We start from the raw sequence: 20,536 nt of genomic DNA, 5'->3' as shown, positions 1-20,536 counted from the left end.
GAGGGATCAGGCTCGGGCTCTGGAGCCGGGCAGATGGATGAGCAGACGAGGGAGTTTATTCCGTTTGAGATCACGCGCATCATATTAGATCAGACTCCTGTGATATGTGGTTCGGTCAAGGAGGGTATTTTGGAGCTTCTGGATGAGAAGCTGAGCGCTTTCCGCACTAAGGTGGCGGCCATGATGGGGTCGCGCACACTGACTTTCCGGGAGTTCAGGGCTTGTGGAGCTCCTGACTATCATGGTGCTCAGGACCCAATTGTCAGCAGCAGATGGTTGGCTGATGTCACCAACATATTTCGTATGAGCAGATGTTCTGAGGGGGACAAGGTCCGACTGGCATCCTGTCTTCTGAAGAACAGGGCACGAGATTGGTGGGAGGAGGTCGGACGAGCCATTGGTGATGATATATGTGACACCAGTCAAATTTTGGTCAAAAATTTATTTATCAATAATCGTAATTGGGATTATCCAAGTGGTAGAGTTTGTAACAAGGTTTCCAAAAACATAAAGAACACTGAAATCCGAGTTATAACGAAGAAGTTATGACCAATCGAAAATCCGCGGTAAAACCGACAAAACACTGTTCAGTGTAAAAAGCGAATTTTTGATAAAAGGATTTTTAGCCTTAACAATCTAAATGAAACTTGTAGAATATGTTAAACCGAGAACGTTCATAAAAAAGAACGTGAAAATCCGACTTCGTATGAGGAAGTTATGATTTTTCGAAGTTTCGGTTTAGCAGTAGACAGCTAAAAATTCGAAATATAAATCGATCGATATTTAGCCGACGCAACTTAAACGAGAATCGAAGGTCTCGTCAAAAGTAGCACAACGGTAAAAAGACAGACGAAAACGGACGTCGGATGAAGAAGTTATGAATTTTTAACGGATTCTCGTCCCGGTCTGTTTAAAATAATAATTTTAAAAATAAAGTCAAAACCAGCCGACAAAGTCTAAACGAAAGTCGTAGAGTATGATTTTACCTACGCGTGCATATAAAGAACGTCAAAAACGGAACTCGTATGCGAAAGTTATGATTTTCGCAAGTTTTGGCACAAAAATAAAGAAAAATAAGAAAAATCGGGCAATTTCGCATGTGACACGTCACCTCGCACGTGGCAGCTGCTGAGTGAACCGAAGCCATGCGTGGCACCTTCTGATTGGACCGCAGCCGAGGTCCACTAAGAAGCGAACAGCCTCGCATCGGACACCCCGGAGACACCCCCTTCGCATGCGTGTCAGTCTCTCATTGGACCGAAGTCCGGTCCAGTCCGAAGGGCCCACCTGTCCAAAACACGTGCCTCGCACATGGTCCGAATCCGAGCCGCCTTCGCAGGAGCTGACGCGTGTCCTGCTGACTCGCCCCTCGCCTCGCCACCTGTCCTCCTGGGCCGAACCCTCGCACCCCTATATAAAGGGTGCGAGCCTTCTCGGATGGAAGGGTTTTTCACCCCATTTTTGGCCCTTTTTCACTCCTCTCACTTCCATAACTTCACAAACAACCCCGAAGGTCCCGGTATCACGTCTAAAGCCCGAAGCAAGCACGGAGCCCCGGAATTCTCGAGAATTCATCCTCTCTCCTGTCGAAACTCTGCCCGGTTTGAGCCGGTTTTTCGTCAAACAAACTCTTTTCCGGGAAACGAAACGCTGCTCGAATCACCGCTTATCAAAGTGAGTTCATACCCCTATAATTTACCTTTTCAATAGTTTTTAAATACTTTTTAGGGGGAATACAAGTTTAACACAATATTAAATTGTGTTAATAACTGTATGTGATAATAATCACACAAAATGATTCCGTATGTTTTTAAAAATTATCAAATACTTCCAAAATAACGTGAAGTCATGTTAAATCTTTAAAGTCATGTAAAAACTCCGTTAAATTCTTTGAAAAATGTTTTATAAGCTATTTCAAAGTATAAATGCCAAAATCATGTTTATATATGTATAAATATATAAATAAGATTTGAAGGGCTTAGGACTAATGAATTATCCTATATCCTTTTCCTTGTTTGGATGTGGAATTAGGGTTGTATTGTTTGTCCGAAGGTCGTTTCCTTCTTAATTATATATATATTATACATATATGAGTACCAAAGGTTACTCCTTTTGGTATCTTCACCTTTGTATCAGGCTGAGCAAAGGTGTTCATCCATGAGAAACCATGCTAATCAGATAGAACATATAAATTATAATAGGTATAATTTATCATTCAAAAGTAAAGATACAAGTATGAATTACAACTGTATACTTTCCAAGGAAATTACCAAAATTCATTCAACTATACCAAGATATGTATAATACCTTTAATATACGAATAACATCTTAAAGAAGTAAAGATACATCATAGCTAGTTTGCATTAACAAAGGTACGATACAGAGTACCAGGGTTAGCAAACACGTGGTAATGTCGGGTTTGCATTAACAAAGGTACGATATACAGAGTACCAGAGTTAGCAATCACGAGTAATAATACATCATACCGGGTTTGCATTAACAAAGGTACGATATACAGAGTACCAGAGTTAGCAATCACGGGTAATAATACATTCTGCCGAGTTGGCATTAGCAAAGGTACTATATAGAGTACCCGAGTTAGCAAACTCGAGGTAATAATACATCTTACCGGGTTTGCATTAACCAAGGGTACGATACAAAGTACCAGAGTTAGCATTCATCGGGTAATAACAATAATACATCGGAAATCTCGTTGAAACAATAAATTTGTGAGACCCTTCACGGTGTGCTTATCTAAGTACGACCTTTTTAAGTCCTGAACTATTAGCCATAATCTCTTGTAGGGAGAGCGTGAATTTGTGTATAGATCTATATGGGACTGACAATCCCGCACCTTTACTGTTCGCTACAGTTTGGCCGGCAGGCCTAGGGTGTCAAATACCATACCGTTCTGACGCCTGAAGAACGTCGCTGCAGGCATTTCCGTCATATTAGTATGGTTAATAGGACTCACATGGATAAAACAACGAGTGAATTACAAAGTAATATACTTCTCTTATAACAGTAAGAAAAGTTAATTACATCCCGACCAGATATACCTTCAGTAGCTTTTACTAACAGTAAGAGTTATATATCATGAAATCAAGTATTGTACTTCTGGTTTTGAACATTTAAAACCACAAGGCAGTATTATGGATAATAGAATACTCTCCATGATTAATACTAAGGTTGTTACTGTAGAACAGATATAACTAAGAACACTTTTACCAATGAAATGGTTTATGGGATTAAACCACTTTTACAAATGAAACGGTTTATGGGATTAAACCACTTATACAAAGGAAACGGTTTATGGAATTAAACCACTTATCAAATGAAACTTAGTCACTCAATCTTTGTAAACTAGTATAACATAAAAGACCTTTAGTGGTTAATTCTATAATTCCTTAGTTATTACATCAGAGTCGTACATAAGTAATGTCCGATTAACAGTGAAATGTGTGACTTCCGCCTTACTTCCTGTTCCTTGTGTGGTTGTGGGCTTAGGGCAGATACACCCATTTAACTATCAATTCAATATTATGTTATGTATAATCAGTATAAACTAAGTAATTACAGAGGGAAACTATTGAGGTTATCAGTTAATCACCTCAGGAGATATAGGATTTCCTGGAGAAACCAGTGAACTCATTCAAAGAACTTAGGGTATACTTAACAGAACTAAAATACTTATGAACTCACCAGCTTAAATGCTGATCTACTCTTTTCAAATAACTTGTATTCTCAGGAATCCAGTAGACAGGTACACTCCAGAAGCTTTTGAGAAGACTACCTAGTACCGTACCGCGACTCTTGTCTTCCATTGTACCTACTTTAGTGTTTGAATATGTAATGTTTAAACACTTATGTAAAACTTATACTTATTAATGCAATGGTTGTTTGTACTTTGATTACTATATTGCATGTGTTGTGATACTTACCTAAAGTCCTCCGCCCCCGAACGTTTCCGCCGTTCTGGTTTGGGGGTGCGACAATATAGTTCTAGATGCTATGACCTGGAGTGATTTTTCGGCTAGGTTCAGGGTCGAGTTTGCAAATGTGATTGAGGTGCAACAGCTAGCGAGGGAATTCCAGGATCTTGAGCAAACGACAGAGATTATGGCGGAGATCACCACCAAGTTTAGGAGGAGGGTTCTTCTCGTCCCGCAGTACGTGGCGGATGAGTAGATGAAGAAGGTCCGATATCATGAGTTGTTGCAGAGTGATATCCTCCAGTTTATGAGCCGCTCCAGCTGCAAGACACTGGAGGACATGATTGCTAGGGCTCGAGAGAGGGAGTTGGATTTGGAGATGGAGAGGAAGAGGAAACCAGATGGGGTTCAGACAGGCAGTTCGGGCAAGAAGCCCAAGGTATAAGATCACAAGTCGAGGAGCCAGCAGGGCCGCAGCCGGTGTGGCAAGTACGGCAAGATGCACGAGGGGGCGTGCAGGGCGGGGAGTTCGGGCTTCTTCAAGTGCGGCCGAACAGGTAACATGAGCAGGGATTGTACAGCTACCACCACCACCACAGCAGTTTCAGATCTGATTTGCTTCCATTGCAATCAGAGGGGCCACAAGAAGGCCCAGTATCCGAGTCTAGCAGCAGCATGACAGGTGGCGGCACCCGCTCCTGCCACGTTGAGGATTACAGATGGCCTTCAGGGCCGGGCAGAGGCGCCTACGGCAAGGAGCAAGGCTTTCCAGCTTACTGCAGAGGAGTCACGTGCGGCTCCCGATGTTGTGACGAGTATGTATTCTCTCCTTATCTCTTTATTTGTTATGATTATTTCTTATGTTTATGTGTTTGTTATAGGATCGTTCTTAGTGAACGGTATATCGGCCCTGGTACTGTTTGATTCGGGTGCAACCCGGTCTTTTGTGTCGCTCGCGCTCAACAAGCGATTCATAGCGGCTCCGGGGGAGTTGGATTGCCCACTTGATGTGGAGATAGCAGATGACAGGACCGTTAGGGTTGCAAGGGTTCACAGAGGTTGTACACTACAGTTATTCGATGAGCAGTTTTCAGTGGATCTGGTTCCTATTCCCCTACGAGGGAATAAGGTTATAGTGGGTATGGATTGGTTGAGCCCCAATGGGGCAGTGATCGACTGCGAGCATTAGCTAGTGAGGGTTCAGACTTCTAGTGGGGGAGGTTTAGTGATTCAGGGCGAGAGGCCACAACGCGGACCAGTTTTATGTTCAGCAGCGAGGGCGAGGCGTTACCTTCAGTAGGGTTGTGTTGGTTATGTCGCTTATGTGATGGATACCCGGGGTAAGGGTAAGGTGACAGTGGATGATGTACCGGTCGTACGAGAGTACTTAGACGTATTCCCGGAGGATTTGCCTGGGATACCTCCGGAGAGACAGGTTGAGTTCAGGATCGACTTAGTCCCTGGTGCGGCTCTGATATCCAAGGCACCATATCGGTTGGCTCCTCCCGAGATACAGGAGTTGTCTACGCAGCTGCAAGAGCTGCTAGAAAAGGGTTTTATCAGGCCAAGTAGTTCGCCATGGGGAGCACCGATCCTTTTTGTGAAGAAGAAGGATGGTTCGCATCGGATGTGCATAGACTACCGGGAGTTGAACAAGGTAACGGTGAAGAACCGTTATCCCCTCCCGAGGATCGATGATTTGTTTGACCAGCTACAGGGTGCATCTTGGTTCTCCAAGATTGATCTGCGATCGGGTTATCACCAGATGCGAGTCAGAGAGGAGGATGTATAGAAGACAGCTTTTAGGACTCGCTATGGTCATTATGAGTTCGTGGTGATGTCGTTTGGGCTCACCAATGCTCCAGCCGTGTTCATGGATCTCATGAACTGAGTGTACAGACCAATGTTGGATCGGTCTGTGATAGTTTTCATCGATGATATCTTGGTCTATTCCAAGACTCAGGAGCAGAATGAGGAGCACCTGAGGGAGGTGCTGGAGACACTGAAAAGGGAGAGACTTTTTGCGAAGTTCTCCAAGTGTGAGTTCTGGTTACGCAAGGTGCAGTTTCTTGGGCATCTCGTCAACTAGAAGGGTATTATGGTCGATCCAGCCAAGATAGAGGCCATGATGCAGTGGGAGGTTCCGAGGTCTCCAACTGAGATTCAGATTTTTCTTGGTCTAGCAGGTTATTACCGGAGATTCATCCAGGATTTCTCCAAGATCACCGTTCCTTTGACTCGACTGACCAAGAAGTCGATGACATTCCGCTGGGGGCCTGAGCAGCAGGCAGCCTTCGAGACTCTTAGACAACGGTTATGCGAGGCACCGGTTTTGACTCTGCCCGAGGGAGTTGATGACTTCATAGTTTACCGTGACGCGTCGATTACGGGTATGGGTGCATTTTTGATGCAGAGGGGTCATGTGATAGCTTACACGTCGAGGCAGCTGAAGCCTCACGAGCTAACTATCCTACATATGATTTAGAGTTGGGGGATGTGGTATTCGCCCTCAAGATTTGGCGGCATTACTTGTATTGAGTCCGTTGTACCATTTACACGGACCACAAGAGTTTGAGGTACCTCATGGATCAGCCAAATCTGAACATGAGGCAGTGTCGGTGGTTAGATGTGGTGAAGGATTACGATTGTGAGATCCTTTACCACCCAGGCAAGGCCAATGTGGTGGTCGATGCCCTGAGCCGCAAGGCGGTGGCAGCTCCGATTAGAGATATATGTCTGAGGATGACAGTGATTACTCCATTGCCGGAGCAGATTAGAGAGACGCATGTTGAGGGTCTGAAGGAAGAGCGTCAGAAATACGAGCGGATTGTAGGCCGGGTGGCCTCGTTTGATTACGACAGCCAAGGGATGTTGACCATACATGGGAGGTTCTGGGTTCCGTACTGAGGCGGAGTACGGCAACGAAGATGTACCGGGATCTTCGCCATGATTACTGGTGGCCCTGGATGAAGCGGGACGTTGATTGGTACGTAGAGCGGTGTTTGACCTGTAGGAAGGTCAAGGCTGAGCACCAGAGACCACAAGGCAAGATGCAGCCACTAGACATTCCTGTGTGGAAATGGGAGGATATCACCATGGATTTAATTACCAAGATTCCCAGGACCGCACGTGGAGTAGATTCGTTATGGGTCATCGTGGATCGGTTGACCAAGTGCGCTCATTTTATTCCGATACGGAAGACCATATGGCTGCCGAGAAGCTGGCCGAGATATACGTGCGTGAGATAGTGGCACGACATGGAGTGCCTGTCTCGGTGGTGTCATACCGATATATCCGTTTCACTTCCAGATTTTGGAAGCGGTTTCACGAGGAGATGGGTACTCGTCTACACTTCAGCACCGCTTTCCACCCTCAGACAGAAGGATATAGCGAGAGGACGATACAGACCCTCAAGGACATGTTGCGCGCATGTGTTTTTGATTTCGGTGGCAGTTGGGATATGTATCTTCCGTTAGCGGAATTTTCGTATAACAACAGTTACCACGCCAGCATAGACCGACCTCCCTTCGAGATGCTCTACGGGAGGAAGTGTAGGACCCCAATCTGTTGGGGTGAGGTCGGTCAAAGAGTCATGGGGAGTATTAAGGTAGTACTCAAGACTACAGAGCGTATCCAGCATGTCCGGAGCAGGCTCCAAACTGCTCAGAGTCGGCAGAAGAGCTACACTAACAAGCGGCGTTCAGATTTAGAGTTTCAGGTGGGCGATATGGTCCTCCTGAAGGTGTCACCTTGGAAAGGTGTCATTCGGTTCCGGAAACGGGGCAAGCTAGGCCCCAGGTACATTGGTCCTTTTAGGGTTATAGCCCGGGTGGGTAGGGTGGCTTATCGGTTGGATCTACCGGCAGAGCTCAGTCAGATCCACAACATTTTCCATGTTTCCCAGTTGCAGAAGTGCTTAGTGGATGATTCAGCGATTATGACCTTGGAGGATATTCAGGTTGACGACAGCCGGAACTACATCGAGAGACCAGTGGCGATTTTGGATCGCAAGACGAAAACCTTGAGGAACAAGGTTGTTCAGTTAGTGAAGGTGTAATGGCAGCACCGCAAGGGTTCGGAGTGGACATGGGAGCCCGAGGAGGAGATGAGGGAGCACTACCCAGAGTTGTTTTAAGATGCAGCAGACTTCGAGGACGAAGTCTAAGACAAGTAGGGCAGAATTATAACGCCTGGTTCCTGGTATGCATTTAACTCATTTATTTATTCATTTTAAGAGAGGAACTCGACGAGTTGGTGTCCCTAACTCGTCGAGTAGAAGGCAGATTATACGCGGGGTTTAAGCTATCTACTCGACGAGTCAGGAGACCTCGACTCGACGAATAGCTCGGCCAGGATGAAACCCTAATCTCAGGGTTTTGCACCCTATTTAAGCTCCTTAACCCCCACCCCTTGGCCTCATTTACAGCCTCCTTGTCCCAAATGTTGGATTAATGTCTAAGTCCATAACTATATTTGGTATGTACTTGACCCGACCCGGCATGGTCCATTTGGGTTGCACTTCACCGGCACAATTTATATGGATAGTCTTTTGAGAATAGTATATTTATGATTTATATTAATATATTATAAGTTCTAATATATTAATATGGAATCATATTATTTAATTAGTATTGATCAAGATTTAATTTAGAATTAATTAAGTGATCAAAAAGAACTAATTAAATATGGACTCTTATATATATGGAATGGGCCAAGTTCATTTAGGTTGGGCTAAGCTTTCATGGATGGTCCATGGAGCTTTTAACCCATGGATCCTATGTAAATGAAAGGTCATGGGTATTAGGGTTTACATGAAAGTAACCCTAATCCTCCATAATATATAAAGGGGTCCTTGGCTCACAAAATTGGCACAAGTGTGTGAAAATAAGAGTGGGCCGATTTTAGTGTGCATACATATTCTCTCACGTTCTTCCAAGGTGTTTAGGTGATTTGTGATTCCATTTGAGGCTTCCACACTATTGGGGCTAAGCTCTTAAAGCTTGAAGACATCAAGCTACATCAAAAGGTATGTCATCTAACTAGAACTTTGTAGTATAGGTGCTTCATAATATGCTAGTTAGGATGAAACCTTGGAATAGTTAATATTTGCATGTATAATAGAGAAAACATAGATCCAAGGTTTATAGGGTTGCATGTACACCATAGGAGTGTTAGAATGCTCAAAACCCAACACCAAACCCTAATCCACGAAACCCTAGAGCTTCCTTTGAGTGTGTGAGTCATTTTGAGTAATCTTGGTGTGCTTTGAAGCTTGTGGAAGAAGAAGAAGATAGAGGGCTCAAGAAGGGAAGAGTAGATCCAAAAGCTACACTTCTTTGGCTACATTTTTTAGTAATCAAGTTTCGATCTTGACCTCTAGTTCATTAGATCTCTTCCTACCCCTTTTATGAAGGTTTTGGCCCAAGAATGATAACCTTTAGAGCATGGATGACCCAAGTGGATAATCTTCCAGATCTAGGACCTAGAGGGGCTGTTATGACATAAAGGTGCAAGCTTTATGCCATTGGAGCCCCCATGCAATCCATAGAGTATCATATTGGCCTTTTTAGCCCAAAAGGCCATTCATGTGGGGAAAAGGTGGGAACTTTGCGTGTCTAAGTAGTGTTAGGGGTTTAGATCTGAGGTTGTAAGCTTGAGTTTGGTGTAAGGAAGGCTTAAGGACTAAGTTCTAGGTCCCAAGGAATTAGGGTTTGAGCTAAACCCTTTAAGAAGTGGTATTAATGGGTAAAGTCAGAAACTTTACCCTTAAAAGGATATTTTCAGTGTTATTGTGAAGTATGAAGCTTGGATCTGAAGTGTAAGGGCTTAATCCATTAATATAGCCCAAACAGACAGGGGAAATCGGCGAGTCCAGTAAGGGACTCGACGAGTTAAAGTCGGGTTGTCCCGATTGTATGCCAGGTAGAACTCGACGAGTCTGTAAATGGACTCGACGAGTTGACTCGGCTGACCACGAGTTTGAGTAGCACAGGAACTCGTCGAGTTAAGAGGTAACTCGACGAGTTGGGTTGACTGGGAGTTGACCTTGACTTTGACTTTGACCAGGACGTTGACTTGGACAAGGGGTAAAATGGTCATTTTACCCTAAGAAGAGTTATCAAATTTTGATTAAGTATTATTGTGAAATTGATAGTTGGGGAGTCGTTGGAGCAGCCGTCAGAGATTCCTCACACGAGATTTCACAGCTAGCATTCGAGGTGAGTTTCCTCCAGTAGGAATGGGTCTAAGGCACAAAGGCCGGCCCGTTTAGTTAGTAGTAGTTCCGGACTATGGTCCGATGTCGGGCGGGGCCCGATGTAGGTTTATATTTTTTTCCGGATTACGATCCGATGTCGGAGCTGTCCCGAGGAATGCTTGTATGCTTGATGTCTTTGTGATTCTTGCATGTGTTTGGATTGTATGTTTCCGGACTTCGGTTCGATGTCGGGGCGCTCCCGAGGATAGTTAGTATGTTACCGGATTACGGTCTGATGTCGGGCGGGGCCTGAGGAATGTTTAAGTGTTAACGTTATGTGCTTAGGTTTATGTGTATTACTGATTATGCTCTTATGTATTCCGAGATTTGCTCGATGTCGGGCGAGGCTCGATGTCGGGCGGGGCTCGATGTCGAATAGGGTTCGATGTCGGGCGGGGCCCGATCATGGGAAAGCCGATGTCGAGCTTGACTCGATGTAGCAGGGGCGGGGCCCAAGATATGTTTATGTGTTATGTGTATGGTATGTGGTATTTGGGGAGACTCACTAAGCTTCGTGCTTACAGTTTTCAGGTTTGGTTTCAGGTACTTCCACTAGCAAGGGGAAGAGCTCGGGATGACTGCATGACACACACCACAGTTTTAGCCTGGGACGTTTTTAGACTCTGATATTTCGATATGGTTTTGATACAGTAATTAGATATGATTTTTTGGATACATGATTGGTGATTTTATTATGAAATTGATGGTTTATGGTTTTTCATAAATGATTTTAAAAAGAAATTTTTGGACTATATTTTTGGGATGTTTCACATTCTATGTTGAGGGATGATATCCGGGAGTTTGTGAGCTTTACAGGGTGCAAACCCCTGAATGAGATGGTGGAGAAGGCCCGGGAGCGGGAAATGGAGTTGGACTTCCGCACCAAGCGGAAGCCTGAGCAGGCACATATAGCAGTACGTCAGGCTAAAAGCCTAAGACCTCGGATTCTTCCAGCAGGGGCCAGCAGGGTCGTGGCCGGTGTGCTAAGTGTGGTAAGCCGCACAGTGGAGTTTGTCGAACGGCAGGCTCAGGATGTTACGCATGTGGCCAGTCAGGCCACGTGATCAGGGATTGCCCCAAGAAGGGCTTGATTTGTTTTCACTGTAACCAGATCGGCCAAGTAGGCCGTGTTGAGTTTTGATATGAAATAAAAGTGTGTTTTTCACAAAAACCGGCAACGGAAGACTTTAAAAATAACGAGTTTCATTTTAGTTCATAACAAAACCACACCATCATGGATCCATTTATAGAGGTTAGAATGAAATAAAAACAACCATAGGATGTTTTACAGATAACCTTTGAATCCTTTGAACCCGCTTGGTTTTGGGGTATTGATGAAGATAACAAAAGATCAAAGTGTATGATCTTCTCTACAAGTATCCACCATTAAGAGTAAGGCACTTGGAATGCTAGTTCCCTCTTGTATAACTTTGTTCTTTAAGCCTTAAGTGCTTAAACAATTAAGCACTAAAAGGAAGACACAAAATGAACACCAAAAGCAAGTAATATCTTCAAAAGAGGAAAGAGCTCCAAGCTCCCATGTTGCTCACGGTTTTGGGGAGAGAAAAAGAGAAGAAGAAGTGATTTTCTTGGACCAAAAATTAGCACCTTCTTCATGTAAGAGACCCTTTATTTATAATCAATCCAAGCATGGCCTCTTGAATATCATATTGAAGGTAAGGGCTTTATATTAAAATAATATAAAGTAACTCTTATCTTTTCAAGAAGCATGGGGCAAGTTATGGAGGTTGACAAGCAACCTCCATTCTTTAAATATAAATTCGGCCATACCTCTTTAAATAAGAAAGATTCTTTGATTTTTATAAACTCTAAGTTTATAAAATATAAACTTTGTCTTTACGTAAAAGACAAAAGAATCCAACTAGTCCAAAAGGTTGTGCATGACTTATTAATTCATATCATGTGAAATAATAACTAGTAATACTCTCTTATAATTATTATTGTCACAAAACAATAATTATTCCCTAATTCAAATACAAGAATTGATATTATTTATTAATAATCATATTAATAATAAATTTACAAAATATGCCAACTTGATAAAGGTGTGACCCTATAGGATCATATATTATTAGCAATATCACTCCATAATGATTCTTGGGCATATAGATCCAACAGGTCGATTGTCCGAGGTTGCAGGAAGGGGGAGGAGCAGTGGCGGCGCCTGCGCCCGCCACCATGAGGATCACCGATGGCCGCCTTGTTAAGGTGGATGCTCCTGCGGCGAAGAGTCGCGCATTTCCGTTGACCGCCGAGGAGGCTCAGGCAGCGCCAGACGTTGTGGTCGGTACGTATTTTATCTCCCTGCTCTAGATTTATTGCATTGCTTATGTGTATATTGTGCTTATGTATAGGGACATTTTTGGTCAATGGTATGTCTGCTCATGTTTTGTTCGATTCGGGAGCTACCCGATCATTTGTATCTCTTACCCTTAGCAAGAAGTTTCGGGATACGCCGGGGACTTGGGATTCCCCACTTGAGGTTGAGATTGCGGACGACCGTACTGTGAGTGCTGCGAGGGTATATCGGGATTGTGTCCTTAATGTGCTAGGGGAGAGGTTTCGTGTTGATCTAGTCCCGATACCGTTACGAGGACTGAAGGTGATTGTCAGGATGGACTGGTTGGGGGCGAACGTGGCCATGATCGATTGCGAGCGCCAGTTGGTGAGTGTTCGAACCCCAAGTGGGGGAGAACTGGTTATTCATGGATAGAGGGCCTCGCAAGGGCCAACCCTCTGTACCCTCTGTTGCAGCAGGCTTGCACGTGATTTCTGGCATATATCTCGGATACAAGGTTTGAGACCACGACGGATTTGGGCAGTGTACCGGTAGTACAGGAATTTTGGGATATCTTTCCCGAAGAGTTACCTGGAGTGCCTCCGGAGAGGCAGGTGGAGTTTCGTATCGATCTAGTGCCAGGTGCCGCTCTGATAGCCAAGGCACCGTACCGGCTAGCTCCGCCCGAGATGCAGGAACTATCTACGTAGCTTCAGGATCTGCTAGACCGAGGGTTCATCCGTCCGAGCAGTTCCCCGTGGGGAGCTCCGATCCTGTTCGTGAAAAAGAAGGACGGGTCCCACAGAATGTGCATTGATTATGGAGAGCTGAACAAACTAACGGTGAAAAACTGTTATCCGTTACCAAGGATCGACGATTTGTTCGATCAGCTGCAGGGTGCGTCTTGGTTTTCCAGATCCTCGGTCGGGGTATCATCAGATGAGGATTCAGGATGAGGATATACCGAAGACAGCTTTCAGGACTCGGTATGGGCACTACGAGTTTGTGGTGATGCCATTTGGGCTTACCAATGCCCCAGCAGCGTTCATGGATCTCATGAACAGAGTGTGTAGACCGATGTTGGATCAGTCGGTGATCGTTTTTATTGATGATATCCTGGTCTATTCTAAGACCAAGGAGTAGCATGAGCAGCATCTGAGGGAGGTATTGGATACGTTGAGAACAGAAAGACTTTATGCCAAGTTCTCCAAGTGTGACTTTTGGCTAAGAGAGGTACAGTTTTTGGGGCACATCATCAACCAAGAGCGTATTTCGGTAGATCCAACCAAGGTTGAGGCAGTAATGCAGTGGGAAGTACCGAAGAACACATCCGAGATCCATAGCTTCTTGGGTTTAGCGGGCTCTTATCCGAAATTCATCCAGGATTTCTCCAAGATCGTCGTGCCTTTTACCCGCTTGACCAAGAAGAATGTGACTTTTCGATGGGGCACGGATCAGCAGTTGGCTTTTGAGACCCTGAGGCAGAGGTTATGTGAGGCTCCGATTCTAGTACTACCTGAGGGGTTGGATGACTTGGTAGTGTACTGTGATGCATCGATCTCAGGGTTAGGTGCGGTACTGATGCAGGGGGGCATGTGATAGCCTATGCCTCGAGGCAGTTGAAGCCTCATGATGCGAACTAAACCACTCAGGACCTGGAGTTAGGGGCAGTAGTGTTTGCCCTCAAGATTTGGAGGCACTACTTGTATGGAGTACGATGCACTATTTATACTGATCATAAGAGCTTGAAGTATTTGATGGCTCAGCAGAACCTCAACATGTGACAGAGGAGGTGGTTGGACGTGCTGAAGGATTATGATTGTGAGATCTTATACCATCCAGGGAAAGCCAACATGGTGGCCGATTCTTTAAGCCGCAAGGCGGCAAGTTCCCCGATTGGGAACGTTTGCTTGAGGATGACGGTGATCTCTCCATTGTTGGGTATGATCAAGGAGGCTCAGGTCGAGGGTGTGAAGAAAGAGAATTGGAAGATAGAACGGATTCGGGGTCAGTATCCCTTGTTTGTTCAGGATAGCCGAGGTCTTCTAACATAGTGCGGCCGAGTGTGGGTACCGGTGACTGGAGGTGTGAGACAGAAGATATTGGAGGAGGCACACAAGTCCAAGTTCTCTATACATCCAGGGGCTACAAAAATGTATAGAGATCTGAGACTGAGTTACTGGTGGCCCTGCATGAAGCGGGAGATCGCCTGGTTTGTGGAGCGGTGCTTGACCTGCAGGAAGGTCAAGGCCGAACATCAGCGGCCGCATGGCAAGGTTTAGCCGCTACCCATTCCCATGTGTAAGTGGGAAGAGATCACTATGGACTTCATCACGAAGTTACCGAGGACAGCGAGGGGTGTGGATGTCATATGGGTGATCGTGGATAGGCTGACGAAGAGTGCCCACTTTATTCCGATCTCTAACGGTATATCCACTGAGAAATTGGCGGATATTTATGTACGAGAGGTGGTGGTTAGGCACGGAGTGCCTGTGTTAGTAGTCTCTGACCGGGATGTTCGATTCACATCTAGATTCTGGAAGAAGTTCCACGAGGAACTGGGCACTCATTTGCATTTCAGCACGGCATACCACACCCAGACAGATGGCCAAAGCGAGAGGACGATCCAGACACTTGAGGATATGCTCCGGGCATGCGTGTTGGATTTTGGAGGTAGTTGGGATACATACCTCCCATTGGCAGAATTTTCGTACAACAATAGTTAACATCCCAGTATCGACCGACCTCCGTTTGAGATGTTGTATGGTCGGAGATGTAGGACCCCAGTTTGTTGGGGCGAGGTAGGGAACTGGTTCATGGGGAGCACCGAGGTAGTGCTCAAGACTACCGGGCTGATTCAGCAGGTGCGCGACCGGTTGCGGATCACACAGAGCCGTCAGAAAAGTTATGCTGACCGACGGCGATCAGACCTTAAGTTCCAGGTGGGGGACTTTGTGTTACTAAAAGTGTCGCCATGGAAGGGAGTCATTAGGTTCAAAAAGAGGGGCAAGCTAGGGCCCCGATATATTGGACCATTCAGGATCACGGCCCGGGTGGGCAAGCTGGCCTATCGCCTGGATCTGCCGGATGAGCTTAACTAGATTCACAACACCTTCCATGTGTCACAGCTCCGGAAGTGTGTTCCATACGATGCCGTGGTCGTTTCTTTGGATGACATTCAGGTGGACGAGAGCTTGAACTACATTGAGAGGCCTGTTGCGATTCTAGATAGGAAGACCAAGGTTCTTAGAAACAAGGAGGTGAAGTTAGTAAAGGTGCAATGCCAGCACCGAAGGGGCTCCGAATGGACATGGGAGCCGGAGGATGAAATGCGAGATCACTATCCGGACTTATTCGCGTCAGTAGACTTCAAGGACGAAGTCTAGTTCCAGTAGGGGAGATTTGTAACACCTGTTCCAGGTATTATTTAATTTTCTAAGTTTTAGGGTTTTGTGTTGCGACTCGACGAGTTGGGGAGCTCCAACTCGTCGAGTAGAGAGCATTTTGAGGATGCGAGATCTAAGACCTACTCGACGAGTTGGAACGCCCAACTCAACGAGTAGGTTATGTAAAGGAAAAACCCTAATTTTAGGGTTTGCACCCTATATAATATCATTAAGAACCTTGAGGCTGAACTTCCATCAGCCTCCAAACCCTAAGAACGTCTGTGCTAAACCCTAATCCCCATTCTCACTCATATTGTGAGCTAGAGTGACTTGTGGAGCTTGAGAAGAAGAAGATAGTGAGAAAAAGGAGAAGATCCAGCAAACCAAGCCCTCACTCTTGAGCTTGACCATCTTGTGGATTGTTGTAAGTCTTCAAGACTCGATTTTTATCTTAATATATGGCTAGATCTTGAGTTTACTCTTCATTTCCTATCATTCTTGTTGATTGCATGCATGGGGTTCATAAAGTTTGCAACTTTATGAATCTCCAGGGCAAAATGGTCCCAAGGTGGGCTAGATCTAGCTTTTGGTCAAGCAAGGATGCCATGCAAGAGTTTTTAGAGTATATTTCCCCTTTTTGGCCATTTTGACTTCAAGACATGCATTGGACATGCATGTCCATAAAACCTCCATCTTTGGAACGTTTTGAGGTCTAGAAACTCTTCTGGAAAGGAGGGATTCCAGATCCCTAGAGACTTGGACCACGTGACTAAGATTTTGAGCTTTCCAACCTTTGATAAGGGCCTTAGAGCATTCGGAGTGGTTCTAAAGGGGAAAGTTGGAAACTTTATCCTTCTAGACAACTTAGGGTTTCAGATCTAAGCCCTGGAGTCCCTACATTCGACATATCATCGGAATAAGCAAACAGGGAGGGGGACTCAACGAGTTGCCCTGGCAACTCGACGAGTTGGATCGGGTTCCCCCGTCTACTGGATATCAAGTGAACTCGTCGAGTTGATGAAACAACTCGGCGAGTTGGCTAGGGTTTGTCCCGGTCTTCTCGACTCTGTAGGAACTTGACGAGTCGCTAGATACACTCAACAAGTTGTGGTCAAAATGGACTGTTGACCTTAACTTTGACTAGGGTTGACCAAAGTTGACTTTGAAGGTATTTAGGGTATTTCGGGATTGTGACAAGTTAATCTCATAATGCTTATAGGAAGTTGAGTTGGAACTGTGCGTTGGGATTTATTGGATTTTATCTTGTTAGTTCAGCATTCGCGAGAGGTGAGTCTCCTCACCATACCAATGGGTCTAAGGCACCAAGGTCGGCCCATTTTATCATATGTGGTTGATGCGATATCGACCTCCGGCAAGTCTTCTCTTGGTCTTCTGCTGCGGCGGAGATCTGGACATCACAGTGTAAAGTCGTTAGAGCCGCCCTAGGGACTGTGCCCCGGGAGCGGACTCCGACGGTCAAGTTAGACCAGCTAGTAGATCTGAGATGGTTCTCCATAGCTGGAGGGAACCATCTTGGTGCTAGTGGTGGTGTATGGTGGCTGACGGCGGCGGGTGGCGGCTGAGCCACCCGGCCGGAGTATAGTATGGCGGTTGAGCCATGGGGTCTAGTGGTGGTTGAGAGCCACCTGGGGAAGAGTCTTAGGGAAAGGTCTTAGGGAAAAGGGGGTCCTGGGAAAGTCCTCCTTCATGGAGGAGGCACTATTCTATTTATAGTGAACAATTAGGTCAAGGGGAATTGGGTCAGGCTTTGGGCCGGCCCAATTCAGGCCCAACTAGCAAGGAGCTGGGCAAGGCCGCCCGGAGGCGCCGGGCGGGGCTGGCGGGCGCGCACCAGGAAAGGATGGCAGGGGAGTGCCAGGCGAGGGAGCGCCTGGCCGGGCCGGCAGGAGAGTCCCTAGCAGGGCTGGCAAGGGAGTCCCCAGCAAGGCTGGCAAGGGAGTCCTCAGCAAGGCTAGCAAGGGAACGCTAGGCAGGGCTGGCAGGAGCGCGCCAGGCCAGGCTGGCGCGCTAGAGCAGTCTACGCCATGCTAATGGACCATATATCATCAAGTCCCCCCAGTCTGGTGTTATTGGTACGCGGCCAATGACATCGGACCGGAACTAGTCATATGAACTGTGTGTCATCAAGTCCCCCTAGTCTGATGCGATTGGGTTGCTGACAATCGGACCGGACTAGATAATGCACCAATACAATAAATAATCAAGAGGAATGACCGAACCTCGCCCACAAGAGTCGTGGGGTTGTGCGATGATCCAAGTACTGCTTGAGCTGACTTGATACTCCTTTCTTGAGAGGAGCGCGAGCCAGTTGTTGCGACGCAACGTAATTGTTGCTGCGATAATGTAGACCGAGGCTGCAAAAGAGTGTTACGCGACACTGATGTCGATAAAATATCGGGCCGGGGTAGCTAAGAAGCGTAAGCTTGCCATTCAGTCCCCGATATTGTTATCCGACATAGTTATTGTTGTAGTCACGCATAGATGGAATGTCACCGATAACCATCTTCATAGTCTGCATTAATAACCGTCTTGAAGGTATTTCTTGCTTGGGCTACACCTAGCTGGACTCCCCCCAGTCTGATATGGGTAGTGTAGGTAGCCGCATCAGGCTATGTTGTCAAACCAAAAAACCGTAAGGTTGTTGACCATAGTATAAGTGGCAGAGATTCCGAGAGCTGTGTGATTAGGTTACTAGCGAGGGTCACGCAGTGAGACTATTGTCGATAGCCAGAAAATAGAATTCTTGAGGGACAGGCAGTGAGGCTATTGATAGGAAATATGTCGTGAGACTGTTGCCGAGAGCCAGGCAGCAGAGGTGCTAAGGGATAAGCGGTGAGGCCAGAGGTATGGGTTGCGTAGTAAGACCGTTTCTGAGGGCCAGGCAACAGTGATGCTGAGGGATACACAACGGGGCTACAGGTAGGGTTACGCAGCAAGGCCTTTTCTTAGAGCCAGGCAACAGTGATGCTAAGGGATACACAGCGAGGCTACAGGTAGAGTTGCATAGCAAGACCGTTTCCGAGATCCAGGAAACAGAGATGATGTGGGGTACGCGGCGAGGCTACAGATAAGGTTGCACAACAAGACCGTTTCCGAGAGCCAGGCAACAGAGATGCTGAAAGGTAGTAAGCAGCAGGGCCGATGCCGGGATGACCTCCTTGCTGGAGTGTATCCTCACTATAGCATGATGTAATGTGGATAAAACTTCATCGATCGTCCAAGCACAAGAGAACCATGATGACTGTGAGAGAGGAAGCACCAAGGTCATGGTGTTAGACGTGGAATAACTTGTGACGTGCGACCTATAGTGCGCGACGATGCGTGACTTATGTTGCGCGACTTAGGAGAATAGCTCGGGCTTAGCAGCCAGCAAACATGGAGATGTTATGCGGGAAGGCATCGCGTATAACAGATCGGGTTTGGCTGCTAACGATCGTAGATAGATCACACGTGAGAGCATCGCGTGGAATGGATTGGGCTTGGTTGCCAGCGATCGTAGGTAAATCACGCGGAAGAGCGTCGCGTGGAATGGATCGGACTTGGCTGCCAGCGATCGTAGATAAATCACGCGGAAGAGCTTCGCGTGGGATGGACCGGGCTTGGCTGCCAGCGATCGTAGATAAATCACGCGGAAGAGCGTCGCGTGGAATGGTCGGGGCATGTTGCTATAATGGAGTCGGGCTGAGAAGCCAGGCGACTCAAGGCGAGGGTGTTGAACCTCGCATGCGGAGCTTGCCGCTATGATGTATTCGGGCTGAGAAGCCAGGCGACTCAAGGCGAGGGTACTGAACCTCGCATGCGGAGCTTGCCGCTATAATGGAGTCGGGCTGAGAAGCCAGACGACTCAAGGCGAGGGTACTGAACCTCATATGCGGAGCTCGCCGCTATAATGGAGTCGGGCTAAGAAGCCAGACGACTCAAGGCAAGGGTACTGAACCTCGCATGCGGAGCTCGCCGCTATAATGGAGTCGGGCTAAGAAGCCAGACGACTCGAGGCAAGGGTATTGAACCTCGCATGCGGAGCTTGCCACTATAATGGAGTCGGGCTAAGAAGCTAGACGAATCAAAGCAAGGGGTACTGAACCTCGCATGCGGAGCTCGCCGCTATAATGGAGTCGGGCTAAGAAGCCAGACGACTCAAGGCAAGGATATTGAACCTTGCATGATTGGGCGTTGCGGCCAGCAGTCTATGTGTCCGGCCTAGGTTATCAGGAGCAGCTGAAGTGTAAGCTGAAGTGTAATGGCACGTGGTGCTCTGTCGTATCATTAACTGTAGCGATGGTTTATGCCTCGTCTTCTAATGACTTTGCCAAGAGCTATGCATCGAGGCTATCGAGAGCAGGACTATGGGGCTGTTGTCAGGAGTTAAGCAACATGGTCGCTGAGGGTTGGGCAACGAGCTGCTTGCGATAGAAAAACAACACGATTACTGTGGGTTGGGCAACGAGTCTCTCGAGGGTTGAACTACGAGGCTGCTCTTTCAATCTGGAGTATTTATGTCGCTTCAAAAATGCACTATCGTGCATAGCATCAACTCTTCATGTGCTTTTACTCTGCCCCTTCGGAATAAAAATCACTTCTGCATAGTGTCGTGTTAATCCTTCTCCCCTTTTTTTCTTAGAGGAGGCGGAGAGAGAGAGAG

The sequence above is a fragment of the Lactuca virosa genome, chromosome 5 (assembly GCF_052849685.1).
Source record: "Lactuca virosa cultivar CGN04683 chromosome 5, Lactuca_virosa_CGN04683_v6, whole genome shotgun sequence".
Lineage (NCBI taxonomy): Eukaryota > Viridiplantae > Streptophyta > Magnoliopsida > Asterales > Asteraceae > Lactuca > Lactuca virosa.
Note: the sequence above shows the minus strand (reverse complement) of the source record.